Source organism: Pezoporus flaviventris, unplaced genomic scaffold, assembly GCF_033815535.1.
Source record: "Pezoporus flaviventris isolate CSIRO_AGI_PZ_B2104156 unplaced genomic scaffold, CSIRO_AGI_Pfla_v1 ptg000047l, whole genome shotgun sequence".
Classification (NCBI taxonomy): Eukaryota; Metazoa; Chordata; class Aves; order Psittaciformes; family Psittacidae; genus Pezoporus; species Pezoporus flaviventris.
The window spans coordinates 15584794-15597472 of NW_026892595.1; the positions used below are offsets into that span (position 1 = coordinate 15584794).

At 41.2% G+C, this 12679-nt stretch overlaps 1 protein-coding gene across 5 annotated transcripts in view; it reads left to right on the forward strand.

The window, feature by feature from the left end:
- CDK14 (cyclin dependent kinase 14) overlaps window positions 1-12679 on the forward strand; it is a 319714-nt gene that overhangs the window by 217594 nt on the left and 89441 nt on the right. The gene's annotated exons all lie outside the window — the stretch shown is intronic.

Genomic DNA, 12679 nt, shown 5'->3' on the forward strand with positions numbered 1-12679 from the left:
TTGTAGTAAAGAACTTGTTCCTAATACCTAATCTAAATTTCCCCTCTGTCAGCTTAAAGCCATTCCCCCTTGTCCTGTCACTACATGTCCTTGTAAAAAGTCCCTTTCCAGATTTCTTATAGGCTACCTTTAGGTACTGAAAGGCTGCTGTATGATCTCCCTGGACCCTTCTCTTCTCCAGGGTGAACAAGCCCAACTCTCTCAGCCTGTCTTCATAGGAGAGGTGTTCCAGCCCCCTTCATGGCCCTCCTCTGGATTTGCTGGAGCAGGTCCATGCCCCTCTTGTCTTTTAGAGGGCTAAGAGCAATCTAACTGGAGAACCAAAACTTGGCTTACATACCCCCAAACCAAGCAATTGGATATTATGCTGATGAACTATGGAATGGCTAGAGAAGAAAAACACATCACCTTTAGGATCATACTGGTTTGTGCAGAGCCACTTAAAGCATGCTCTGCACAAAAGTGCTCCCGCCTATAGGCTGGGCTTGGAATTACACTATTTGCTCATCCTGTTAGGGTCATTGGAGCTGTTTGGTCATGCTTACCGGGTTCTCTGTTGGTTCTTAAAAAAATGCCTTCCTTCATGCCATTTTGTACACAAAGGATTTCTGGCTATGGGAAGGCTGCATTGTCCGCTTCTCCACATGCTGAGCCAGCCATGTGCCCTCCCTGTCACTCTGAAAATGTTGTTACACCCTAGAGAAAATTTCCCCAGTGTATGGAACTGAAAGAGTCTTCTCCACCAACTGACTTCTTCAGAGCAAAAATGGAGGTTAATGCTGTAATAGCACATTTAAGATGACTTAATCTTTTCCTTTCCTTCGCAGAAGAATGCAGGGGAAAACCTGAAATGCCATGCCAAATCTGAACCAATTCCATTTTTCTTTAAGATTTGAGAAATTACTGCATATAAATGTAGATTATATGGGTTTAAGTAACTTCTGTGCTTTGTGTGTCTTTCTGAGCTTTGAGACCAATAGCTGCAAACTGTGAGTGTGACAAATTGGGAAGTGGAAAGGGCACTGGTGATGAGGATATCAACATTCACTCAGACAAGGCTTTGATGCTGTAAACTGAGTTGTGTAAGCATAAACATAAGGACTTGAACAGAAGTATCAATGATAAATAGTTACTATAGTTTAAAAAATGCTGAGCACATTAAATGCCTGTGAAGTTGGGAAGCCTATTGGGAGTAGAAACAAAATGTCATTGTGTTTCTTTTTGCATACAAATGTAAATAACTAATTTTCATGCTGTAATTTGATAGGGCACAGTCCTGTGCTGCAGAGAGCAGTTTATTAGGAGGGAGATGTCTGAAAAGCATGGCATTAGTCTCTTCTCTAGCACAGTGGCCAAGGGTCTGATTATTATGGAAAACAGCCAGTGCATAAACAATGATGATCTCTGATACCTTAATATGTGGGAGTATTTCTGAGGCTCAATAATAGATGTGTTCCTAAGTCTAGCTGTGGGTGGCTCTACGTCATCTAAACACCTCACCTCAGTGATTTTAACAGTCTGTAATTGTGAAAATAAAAGTCATAATTTGTTTCGCCATTTAAAAAGTAGGAAAACAACTTGTATTTTATCTTCCTGCTTTGAGATCTTTGATTACTTTCTATCTTATAAATATTCTGAGTAATATGGGAGATGTTAAAGCTAAAAGGTGGCCTGGCCTTTGAGTCTCAGACTCAGTCCTCTCAGTTTGTGTTTGCACCTGTGCACACAGACACAAATGAGTGGGTCTTCCTGTATTCACATATCACCAAAGAAACCCAGTCATTCAGCACCACTGTGAAAGTAAATTATCTGCCCTCAAAGAAGAAGGCAGTTCAGGGAAATTATGAAAAAAGTGTTAGTTGCTGTTTCAATGAAACCTTGAGGTTTCATCCAGCTTAGAAACTTCATGTTACAGGTTATTGGACAGAGGCACTCTAAGTGATGAACATGACCCTCTGATACATGACTTGGAGAACCTGTTTTCACTATTTATTCTTTTGTTACAATACTTTAAGAAATATGTAAATTTGCTGTACTAAACCAGATCCAATACCTGTCATGTCACAGGACCAATATCTCCAAGAACAAAATGAAAGTAGGCATCTTCTGTGTCTCATCTGCATGAGTAGGGATGAAGTAGTATTCCAAAATAAGTTGCTTCCTTACCAGTCTTGTGTTTGAGTCTTCCTGACTTTTGTGTATTAGTCTATCCATTGTCATTAAGTCTCCCATTTCTCTTAGTCTGGAGTCTTACCTTCTTTTCTTCTCCAGCCATTTCTCCGAGATTCAGAGTCCTGTCCAAATAATTGAACAAGATAAGCTTTTGGGTAAACATCTACACTTAAGTCAAGTTTTCACTTTTCCTACATTCTGAATTAGTCTTTGGGACTGATGCTGCATAACCTCCATCCTGGGAAGTTAAATCAAATTTTAGCAGAAGGCACTGTCTGTGAGAAAGTGGGAGAAGGTAAGATATGCTCACAACAGAAGATATATGAAGTAATAGTGGCCATGAAAAGATGGTAACCAAGGAAAAGTAACCTGTTAGGAAGGTGAAGAAAACATAAGAATGCCTTGTAATGTTCATTGGGCATCAGTTTCCTTACAGTACAGTTTCTAGGTGAAAGTATTGAATAACATACTTAATCTTGGACTGATGATGTAGGAGCCTGAACCTTACTATATTCAACAGATGATCAGATAAAATATGAGGTCATACACCTGAAAAGGTGACATTGAGACAAGGAAACACCTACTAAGCACTGTTTTTTAAAAGAATATCCCTAAAGGGAGGATGAAAAGAGTTAAGAGGAAGAGATTCTCCTTAAGGAGAAAGTGGAAAACAAAAAGAAACTAGAGCGAGAAAACAGCATTCCTAGGAAATACTGCACAACACGGAGTCTGCCAGAGATTGACAGATACTTTGTGGATTTATTAAAAAGTCATGAGTCTATGACTGACAAAACCACTGCCGAGCTGGTGTTCTGACTCAGGAATTCTGCCTTGCTTCCCAGGTGATCAATAAATATGGATTTGGTTTAGAAATATAATCTGTCTACCTGCAACTTAACAGGTGATTGATAGCCATGTTTTTTCAAAGCATTAAGTCTCACTTATAGTAGGGCTGGGCTGAGAGACTAAACTGCTTTGGCACAAACCCATGGAAATACTGTATATGAGGACATACAGCTTTTCGAATTTTCATAAGAGTTTTTCACCAAAACCTGTCAACATTCATTCCATGCTGAATCAATATCTTGTTTGTTTATATCCACACTGATGCCAGTGAATGTTCCCAGGTGATGTGGGAGTCTCTGCAGTTAAACTGTTAGAGCAGCCCCTGGCATGCCTTTAGCTCATGCCAACTAGCACTTCCTGGGCATGGTCTGGGGATGAGTATGGGCTTGAGACCATTCCCTGTAAGGAGTTCCCACCTCCTGTATTGGAGGACTGAAGTGGAAGGCTGCTGCAGCAGTATGCACAGGACAGTAGTGGTGTCTCAGGCAATGAACAGTCTTGAACCTATTTAAATTACTGGTATAGATGTAGTTGTCAAGAATTTGAGTACTTGAAGAAAGGAGAGAGGGATCTTTAATGAGGGATCTTTAAATGAGAACTAATTTCAAATTTCTCCTGCTTTTTAGTTTTAGCAGAATTGTAATATTTGGTGTTTTCTCAAGTCTGTGGTATCCGCAACCCAAGGGAAGAAGAGCTATTTGTGTTTTCACCATTCTTTAAACAATATTGCATTAAAGTGGAATGTTAAAGTTACTATAATATATGCACGGGAGACAGGGTGAGCACTGCTAAAAAGTGGAACCATACTAATATAAAAATCCAGTGCTTTAGACAATGCTAGCTATTAAAAATACAATTCCTGCTCATGCTCAGTTGGCAGTTTAGAAAACAGCATCTATTCTTCCTGTTTACATGACCTGTGCTTTTGGAAGGGTGCTTTTGGAAGGGAGGAGAGGAGAGGCCATGGGGATGGAGGCTGGAGAGTTGAAGTAATTTTTCTCAAAACATTTGGCATAAAAAATAGCAAAGTTTAACTCATTATTGTGATAAAACTGCAGTAAAATCCCTAATTGAACATTAGTGCTGCAAACTGCTTGCGAATTTGCTTGTTGGGATGGATGCTTGTCTTTGTCTTTTTCTAATCTAATTTAAATATGTTTTGGATTGAATCTTTAATAAAAATAGTTTATGGGTCTTACATATCACAATACAGTGTTAGTCACTTTAGACTTTTAATTTAAATGTAAAGAAAACCCTTTTAAAGAAATGCATTAGACTTTTCAAAATATTAATTATGGTGATGTTTAAATATTTGCATTTAAGCTAATCACATTTGGTTTTAAATAGAAAAACATTAATCAAGGAATGCATATTAGCCGTCATGTTCTGATTAACAACATAAAAAATGCCTTGAAGTCAAACTGCATTTCAAGTTCTTTGGTTTATACTAGAAGCTGATTATCAATAGTGCTAAAAAGGAGCTAAAAAATCAAAATGTAGTCTGCTTCTAATTTCATATGTAGCTTTTCATGCCTATACTAGGTCCTTTCAAGGCAAATGTGGCAAAGGTATAATAGTTCATGTGTTTTTCCAGCTGATAAAAGAGACACACACACACACACCCCACCCCCCCCTTCTTTTATGTTACTTAAAATGCAAGCACTTGTTTTTTCAATTCTCACAGCAGACCAGTGGTTGCTTCAGTGGTCTGCTAATAAGCTCACTAGTGGGTTCTACTGAAATTCACTTCTGTTTGAACCTGCCCTTGATGCAGGGCTGTCAGATGGAGCGTGTTTATCAGGCAGATAATGATGTTTGCAGTGGAGAGCATGTAAGTATATATGCGGGCACAGAAGTGAGTATGTATGTATAACAGTGTTACTGTAGAGCAGCTGTCTAAAGGAAATGAGAAATAGAAGGGAATAGAAATTCTTTATGTAAGAAATAGAAACACTGTTGTTTCCAAGACCACTTAATACAGCTGGGTGTAATGGATGAGCTTTCTGGCACAGGTTTCTTTTCCCTTTTAAGTCTGCAAGCTGAGTACAGTTTGTAACAGTTGTTTTAAGAACATAATTTCATTGATGCATCAGGTTTGTCTAATCAACCAGCTCAAGAAATTTACTCCCCCTCTTCCCTCTGGTTGCTCACTTCTGCTTCCATTTTGCAGCTGTTATTCCAGCAGTTTGTCGATGCTACTGTTTGTGGGGCACAGCCCTAAAAACTTCCTTGGCACACAAGGCATTGAGTAAACTGTGCTGCAAGGTCTGAAGCAAAGAGCAGCTCAAATCCATTTACTGACAGCATAATGTTTGTGTAACCACCACCCAACATCTCTGTGTGGGTTGTGTGTGGTACCCGGCAGAATAGTGAATCTTGACTCTGAGGCTGGGCTTGTGAAGATGTGGATGTAATGCGTTAGCCTACTCCTTTTCTATACTCTTAAAATTTTAAGAGTGCATGGTTTGCTATAGGAAGATAATGCAATTGGTACTTCTTTCCAGTAAAGAATATGAATACTTTACGTTTGCTCTTATTTATGAAATCCGGTCTAGGGATCTTTTTACACAGCATTTGATTATGAACATGCCACTTAATTAATCAAGATTTCTCTAACTTGGCCTTCAAAGAAGCAAATGGTAAACACTCTTAGGTGCTGTGGAATTTAAATAAAACCAAAAATGTCTTCTTTCATTTCACGTAAGCAAAAATCACCAACGGCAGTGAAATAAGCACCAACATAAAAAGACAGATCTTTAACTGGCTCTTTAACAGTGAGACATGGTTGCTAGTAAGGATGATGACTGTGTATTTGGGATAAAAATGCAGAGGATCAGATGTTCTTTCCTGAATTTGTTCCCAAAAGGTGTACAAATATTTAAGTGTTTGCATAAAGGAAATTAAAATCACACTTTTTACTTTAAATTTTAGATGAGCTTACTGTGTCGGTCTGTGTCGTGGTTTAAACCCAGTCAGGTAATTCGTTCGCTCACTTCCCCCCCCTTTCTTGCCCTCCCCCCTGCTCTCGGAGGGACGGAGAGGAGAATCAAAAGAATGCAACTCCCACGGGTTGAGATAAGAACAGTTTAGTAACTAAGGTATAACACAAATCACTACTGCTACCACCAATGATAATAATGATAAAGGAAATAACAAGGGAACAGAATACAACACCTCACCACCCACTGACCGATAACTCGCCCCCCAAGCCCGACCAAGCTCCGACCGATACCTCCTCCAACCCTGCAGTCTCCCAGCCCTTCCGGCTCCCAGTTACATCCTGGGCATGCTGTGGTATGGAATAGCTCTTTGGTCAGTTTGGGTCAGGTGTCCTGTCTCTGCTTCCTCCCAGCTTCCCCTCCTCCCTGGCAGAGCATGAGGCTCACAAAGTCCTTGGCCAAACCAAAACATCTCTATCAGCTCTGTTCCCGAGCTGAAAGTCAAAACACTGCACTGCACCAGCTACCAAGGAGGAGAAACATGACTGCTACTGCTGAACCCAGGACATTATCCACCCCTTATTCCATACCATTCACGTCATGCTCAGATCCCACATTTTCAATATACCATCACTCTTATCTCAGTGCACTCTTATCTTAGTGCATGGACCAGTCCCTATAAAGCTGCTGCGTCCATCTGGTCCATGTCAGGCTCCATCTCTTGTAACAGTCTTCCAGAGCAGGAGAGACTGTGTGCAGTGTTCACACTCGTGAATAACCTGGGCAATAGTGTCCATTGTCAAGTCCACCCCTCGATCATGAGTCCATCTCTATGTTGCATCTCTGCTCTGATGGCCTGAAGTGCCATGGGCCCACCAGGCTTAAAATAATTCACTGTCCCCTTCAGCAGTTTCTGCAGCTTGTTGTTGGGGACTCCATACAGCTGCCTTCCATCTCCGACGCTTCCAAAGCACTGGAGGGGCCCAGTGGACTAGATACTTGCCCATACTGTCCCACACACCCTGCCACTCATGACTGTCCAGCCTTGGGGAAAATCTCTTGGTCCCCCTATATTGTTGTCTAACCCCAGACAAGACCCAAACCTGACTCTGCTTAACTTCTGAGATCAGACAAAATGGTGGTGGGTAGCACACAGCCTGTGTGTGTGCCAACATGCTGATCCCCATCACAATCAGCAGGCAGGTCGCAGGGATACCCAAAGGCCATTCAAAACCTTCAGAACTCTCAAACGATGCTGCTGTGCTTGTCACTGGGGCTGGTGTAGCTGCTGTGCTTGCCGGCTCTCCCACGACCAGCTTCTCTTTTCCTGAGTCCAGCTCTTCCTCCTCTGCCTTGCTGGGAAACGCTGCGTGGTCTCCTGCATCCTCCTGGGGCTCGGCGGGCGGCTGCCGGGGAATGCTCTCGGCCGTCGCGGGGCTGGGCTCCTCCGCGGGGCTGGGCTCCTCCGCGGGGCTGGGCTCCTCCGCGGGGCTCGGCTCCTCCGCCCCCTTCTCCCGCTGCTCGGCAGCCGCCTCCTTCCTCTCCTCGACCGCCCCGGCCTCCTCCACCGGCAGCCGTCCCCTCGCGGCCTCCGGCCTCTCTCCCGCCGCCGCTTGGTCCCCGCGGCAGCTCTCCCGGGCCGCTTCAGCAGCCGCCGGCTCCCGGGACCGCTCCCCCTCAGCTCCCCGCAGCCTCACGAAGATGGAGAGTAGGGTGAGGGCTAAGACGGTGAAGAGCAGCCGGACGGCCAGGTACAAGTCCACGGCCACGTCCGTCCCGCCCTGCTGCTGGAGCCCGCCCGTATTACAAGCCATTGCCATAAAGCACAGTGAGACAAGAACCTTAGCCCAGGCCCCACACTTGATAAACACTATCACAGCAAATACCGGCTCTACGTAAGTTACAACGGTCTGAAGCTGTGAGATCAAGAAGAACAACTCTGATACCCAATAAATCAGCATTGTGACGAATGACTATTAATCCAGTCAAATCTGTCGTTATCTCAACCCTTCGTGCCCCACGTTGGGCGCCAAAAAGAACTGTCGTGGTTTAAACCCAGTCAGGTAATTCGTTCGCTCACTTCCCCCCCTTTTCTTGCCCTCCCCCCTGCTCTCGGAGGGACGGAGAGGAGAATCAAAAGAATGCAACTCCCACGGGTTGAGATAAGAACAGTTTAGTAACTAAGGTATAACACAAATCACTACTGCTACCACCAGTGATAATAATGATAAAGGAAATACCAAGGGAAGAGAATACAACACCTCACCACCCACTGACCGATAACTCGCCCCCCAAGCCCGACCAAGCTCTGACCGATACCTCCTCCAACCCTGCAGTCTCCCAGCCCTTCCGGCTCCCAGTTACATCCTGGGCATGACGTGCTGTGGTATGGAATAGCTCTTTGGTCAGTTTGGGTCAGGTGTCCTGTCTCTGCTTCCTCCCGGCTTCCCCTCCTCCCTGGCAGAGCATGAGGCTCACAAAGTCCTTGGCCAAACCAAAACATCTCTATCAGCTCTGTTCCCGAGCTGAAAGTCAAAACACTGCACTGCACCAGCTACCAAGGAGGAGAAACATGACTGCTACTGCTGAACCCAGGACAGTCTGCCAGTGTTTTTATTCAAAATAAGCACATTTAATAATAATAATAATCTGAAAAGATTTTGACTCTAGTGTACATGCAGTTTGAACTATGAAAATTCAAAATACAACTGAGATCAAATCTTGATCTGTAAACATACTGCTTTTCAGGCTTCTTTAATCTCAGTGCTGATGGGAGCGAGCAGCTGCCTCAGGAAGATGGTGTGCTTCGTGTTCTTGAGTGACTTGCGCTGGAGGATGGTTGTGTGAGTGGGTGATTATGTGAGCATCTGCATGAAATTCCTACACGCACCTGTTTGCCTTTCAGTTCTGAGGGAGGGGTAGTAAGTTTACACTACATGGGATTTCTTCCGCAAGGATGGACTGAGATTTGAATGTCCTGGACTGCTGCCTTTAATAGTGTATGTCAGGCAAAGGTTTCTTCTGGGGAGAGTGTTTATGGTAATAGTGCAGTATTCCCAGGATCTTGCATACAGTCAAGACCTACTGACTGATGTTACTATTTTTTATGATTGAATCAGTGGGAGCATCTGAAAAACAAATACCAGAATTATATGTTGGAAGTATCATAAAATGTAATTTCATGCAGTTGGTCCCAGTCAGATATGTATAGCTTTAGATTTGTTGTATTAAATCCATCTAGTAGTAAAGGACAGAGGCATTCATTACAAGTGTGTGTGAGTCATTCACTATGACAGGTAACTCAGAAGTAAACCTGGGGATGTAACTGAAGGACTGAATTACAGTTATTAATTGGACACATTTAGGAGATCCTCAGATAAAAGTTGTGAAGTTATCTCTTTTTTTGCCGGTGTTGTGACTGCAAGATTGATGTTCTAGGTATGTAATATTGTGGTTTAATGATTTAGGACTTAAAAAAATCCTGCATCATGATGGAGAAGCTGAAGAACAAGATTATTGCAGCTTCTCTGTTCTGGCAACTCTGAAATCAAAAGCAGCTGGTTTTGTTACTCTCTTTTTTGTTCTCTAAAGAAGGATAAATTCAGGAAAGTATTAAGAACTGGCACATACACAAGGCTGGGCTTAATTACTACAGTAGTGCCATCTAGTTACACTGTCCAAGAAAGTTAACAAGACTCTGGTTGGAGATATGACCACAGAATTGTGTAGAAATATGTGAGCTGTATTTTATTGATGTCATTTCTATTTTACTTTTTTTTCTTTTTTATAAAAAATAAAGGAGCCTCTAATCTGCTTGGAGTAAAGGGGAAAGAGTTGATACCAATAGTTAGGAGAAGCACAGCCTGCAGTCACACAGCATATAAATGGAGTTTGAAATAAAGGACTTGGGACTAACATTTGCCTTTCTATAGACAGGGTTTCACCCTACATTTATCCCCCTAACTTTCTCTCTCCATGACTGATAAATATGGTGTGTAAGGTACTTATTTAATGAAGGTTTAGCATAGAGCAGTAGATAATAAAGTAGGAAGATCCCTTTGAGAAGTTTGTTCATTTTACTTATGCATGTCCCCTGTAACAGCATTTACAGAACTGGTTGCAGTGTATCACTTTTTCACTAAAAACTCCTCTGGCATAACAATAGTTCTTGTTTCTTGCAGAACTGAAATGGATTTTTGGACATGAAAGCCTTAAGGCAATTTGGCCAAGTGGTTGACTCTTATGTTTTCCTCCCACAGAGAAAACAGCCTAAAACTCTCACAGCCCAGTCAAGAAAATATGTTGTATATGGTAATTCTCAACTGTTTTAAGTGAATGTAGCTCTGCTGAAGTCTGTGTTGCTGTGCCAGTTTGATCCAGCTCAGTATCTGACCAAAGCATATTGCAGAATGACAGATAAAAATCAAAATCTGTCTTTCCCCAGGTCTAGCCAGCTTTTCAGCAATGCTTCAAGTCAGTTCAGTTCTCTTTCCACCCAGTACTTTGCTGCACCAAAATAGATTAATGTGCAAATCTGCACTTTATTAGATGATCTCCCATGTGTATCTCAGACTTGTTATGCAGCACTGTCTAGCTGCATCTTATTTTTCAGCCTTTGCCATAAATGAATGGACGGTGTTGAACTACTTAATTATAAAGTATAGAAAGTATTTTATTCCAGTTCATGTAGGTAAGTATCTGCTTGCATATATGTTTTTAATGCACATTTGTGCATTAAAATTGAATTTGAAATTCAAGGGTGAGCTCAGGCCAAGTGCAACTTGGCTATTGACCTTACTGAAGCTCAGGCTTTTCCTATGGAGAGCAGAAGCTGAATTAGTAAACAACAGGTACAATTTGAATTGTAATGTTATTCTCCCTTGTAAGTTTGGGTTTTACTCTCAATGCCAATATGATGCTTGAGCTACTTGCTACAGAACATGTACTTCAGTACAGAAATTTTATTTGTGCTGTTGGGTATTAAAACGTAATCACAGGCACTGACTCCAGTGCCATGTTACTAGTACAGATCCATGGCTGCATCTAATAATGATCCTGACTACTTCACCCATTTTATTTAAAGACCTGCCTCGGGGCATTGGCACATCTGTAGCAGATGTATTGCATGCATTGCATAATAGAGATAAAAATAAATTGGCACTTCCTATAGTTTTAATCTGAATACCTCAAGTGTGATGAGAAGTTATTTTGTGGTAATATTTGCACACAGAAAATTGTAAGGAAATTTATCACTTGCACATACTTACAATGAAACATATCAGAAATGAGTTCAAATATGTTAAGAAACATGCATAAATTTAACAATAAAAATATTTCATTTGGAATGATATATTTACAACGCAATAGGTTTTTCTATTAATAAAATGTACTACGTTGACTATAATTTATATCTCACAATATCCTAATCCTAACAACAAATTAAAGTTTATAATGCTGTATGACACAGTTCATAAAAATTCAACCTAATAACTTTAGTTTGTTGAGAACTATGTAATGATGGCACATCTGTGAGTTGCAGAAAGTCATCTCTTTTCTTAGATAAACTTCTTTATTCTGACAGAGGAGTCAGCTGGGTGCTGTTTTAATGGTCATCTACAATAGTCAAATACTTTGCAAATGCAGAAATGTTTTGTTGGTAATGCCAAAAGAAATGGTAAGAAAGTTACTTGAGTAACTTACATACAATGTTACATAAGTGATATTTATAATTTATATCAGTGCTAAAACTAGTTATAGTCACGTAGCTTCCAGTTTTCAGTACACTTGTCAAACATATCTAAGAGGGAGTGATTTCATTTCTTTAACTGCATCAATCTGGTTAAAGCAACAGGGTTTGTAAGTGTGAAGTGGCCCTCAGAGTTTGCAGGTCTGCTGTGTAATGAAAACTTCCAACAATGAAGTCAATGAGAGTTGAAGTTTCTGCATACATCTTTCTAGTTAAAGGAAAAAAAAAAACAAAAAAACAAACAAGCCAAACAAACAAGCCAAACCCCACCAGGTATAACAAACAAAATCATCCACATTAATGCTAGAATTTTGTGTGTACCATAGTTTTGGCATCTTTAGAAGTGAGTATGTATGAAGCATATATGACAACCTTAGAACTGATATAAGCAGAGTATATAAATCCAGGAATTTCAATACAACCCCACCCATTACATTTACACTTGTTTTGCACAGTAATATGCATGACTATGTGTGTGCATATATGTATATAAAGTACCGTTGTAAGTGTACAGTGTGCCTGTTAAATGTCATGCTCAGGGGTGGAGAGGAATCAAAATTAAATCTTCGGATTTTATGGAGTATTTTGTAAGTTGAGGACTTCTTCACAGCAACTAATGCAATAACACTAAGGCAGCTGAACAGGGTGAGTACCAGTCTATATGTCAGGATTTCAGTACAGTGAGGCTTCACGGAATGTGTTACTGTATTCTGCAGCTGTTTTGCATTTGTTTCTTCCTGAGAGGCACTTAGCTCCTGTTCAAAGTGCTAACAGAGTACTGGCTCTTCACTTCAGCAGCAGCTTTCATAACATCTTCCTCTGCCAACTAGAGTCCCGCTGCAGAGCAAACATCTTCTTGGATATGAGAGGGAAAATACTTATTATCTGAACCTAAGAAATCATTTTTTGAGTAAATAAGTCTCATATTTGTTAGTTCTGCTCGTTATTTGTAAGTGCTCTTTAGAAAATAGACTTT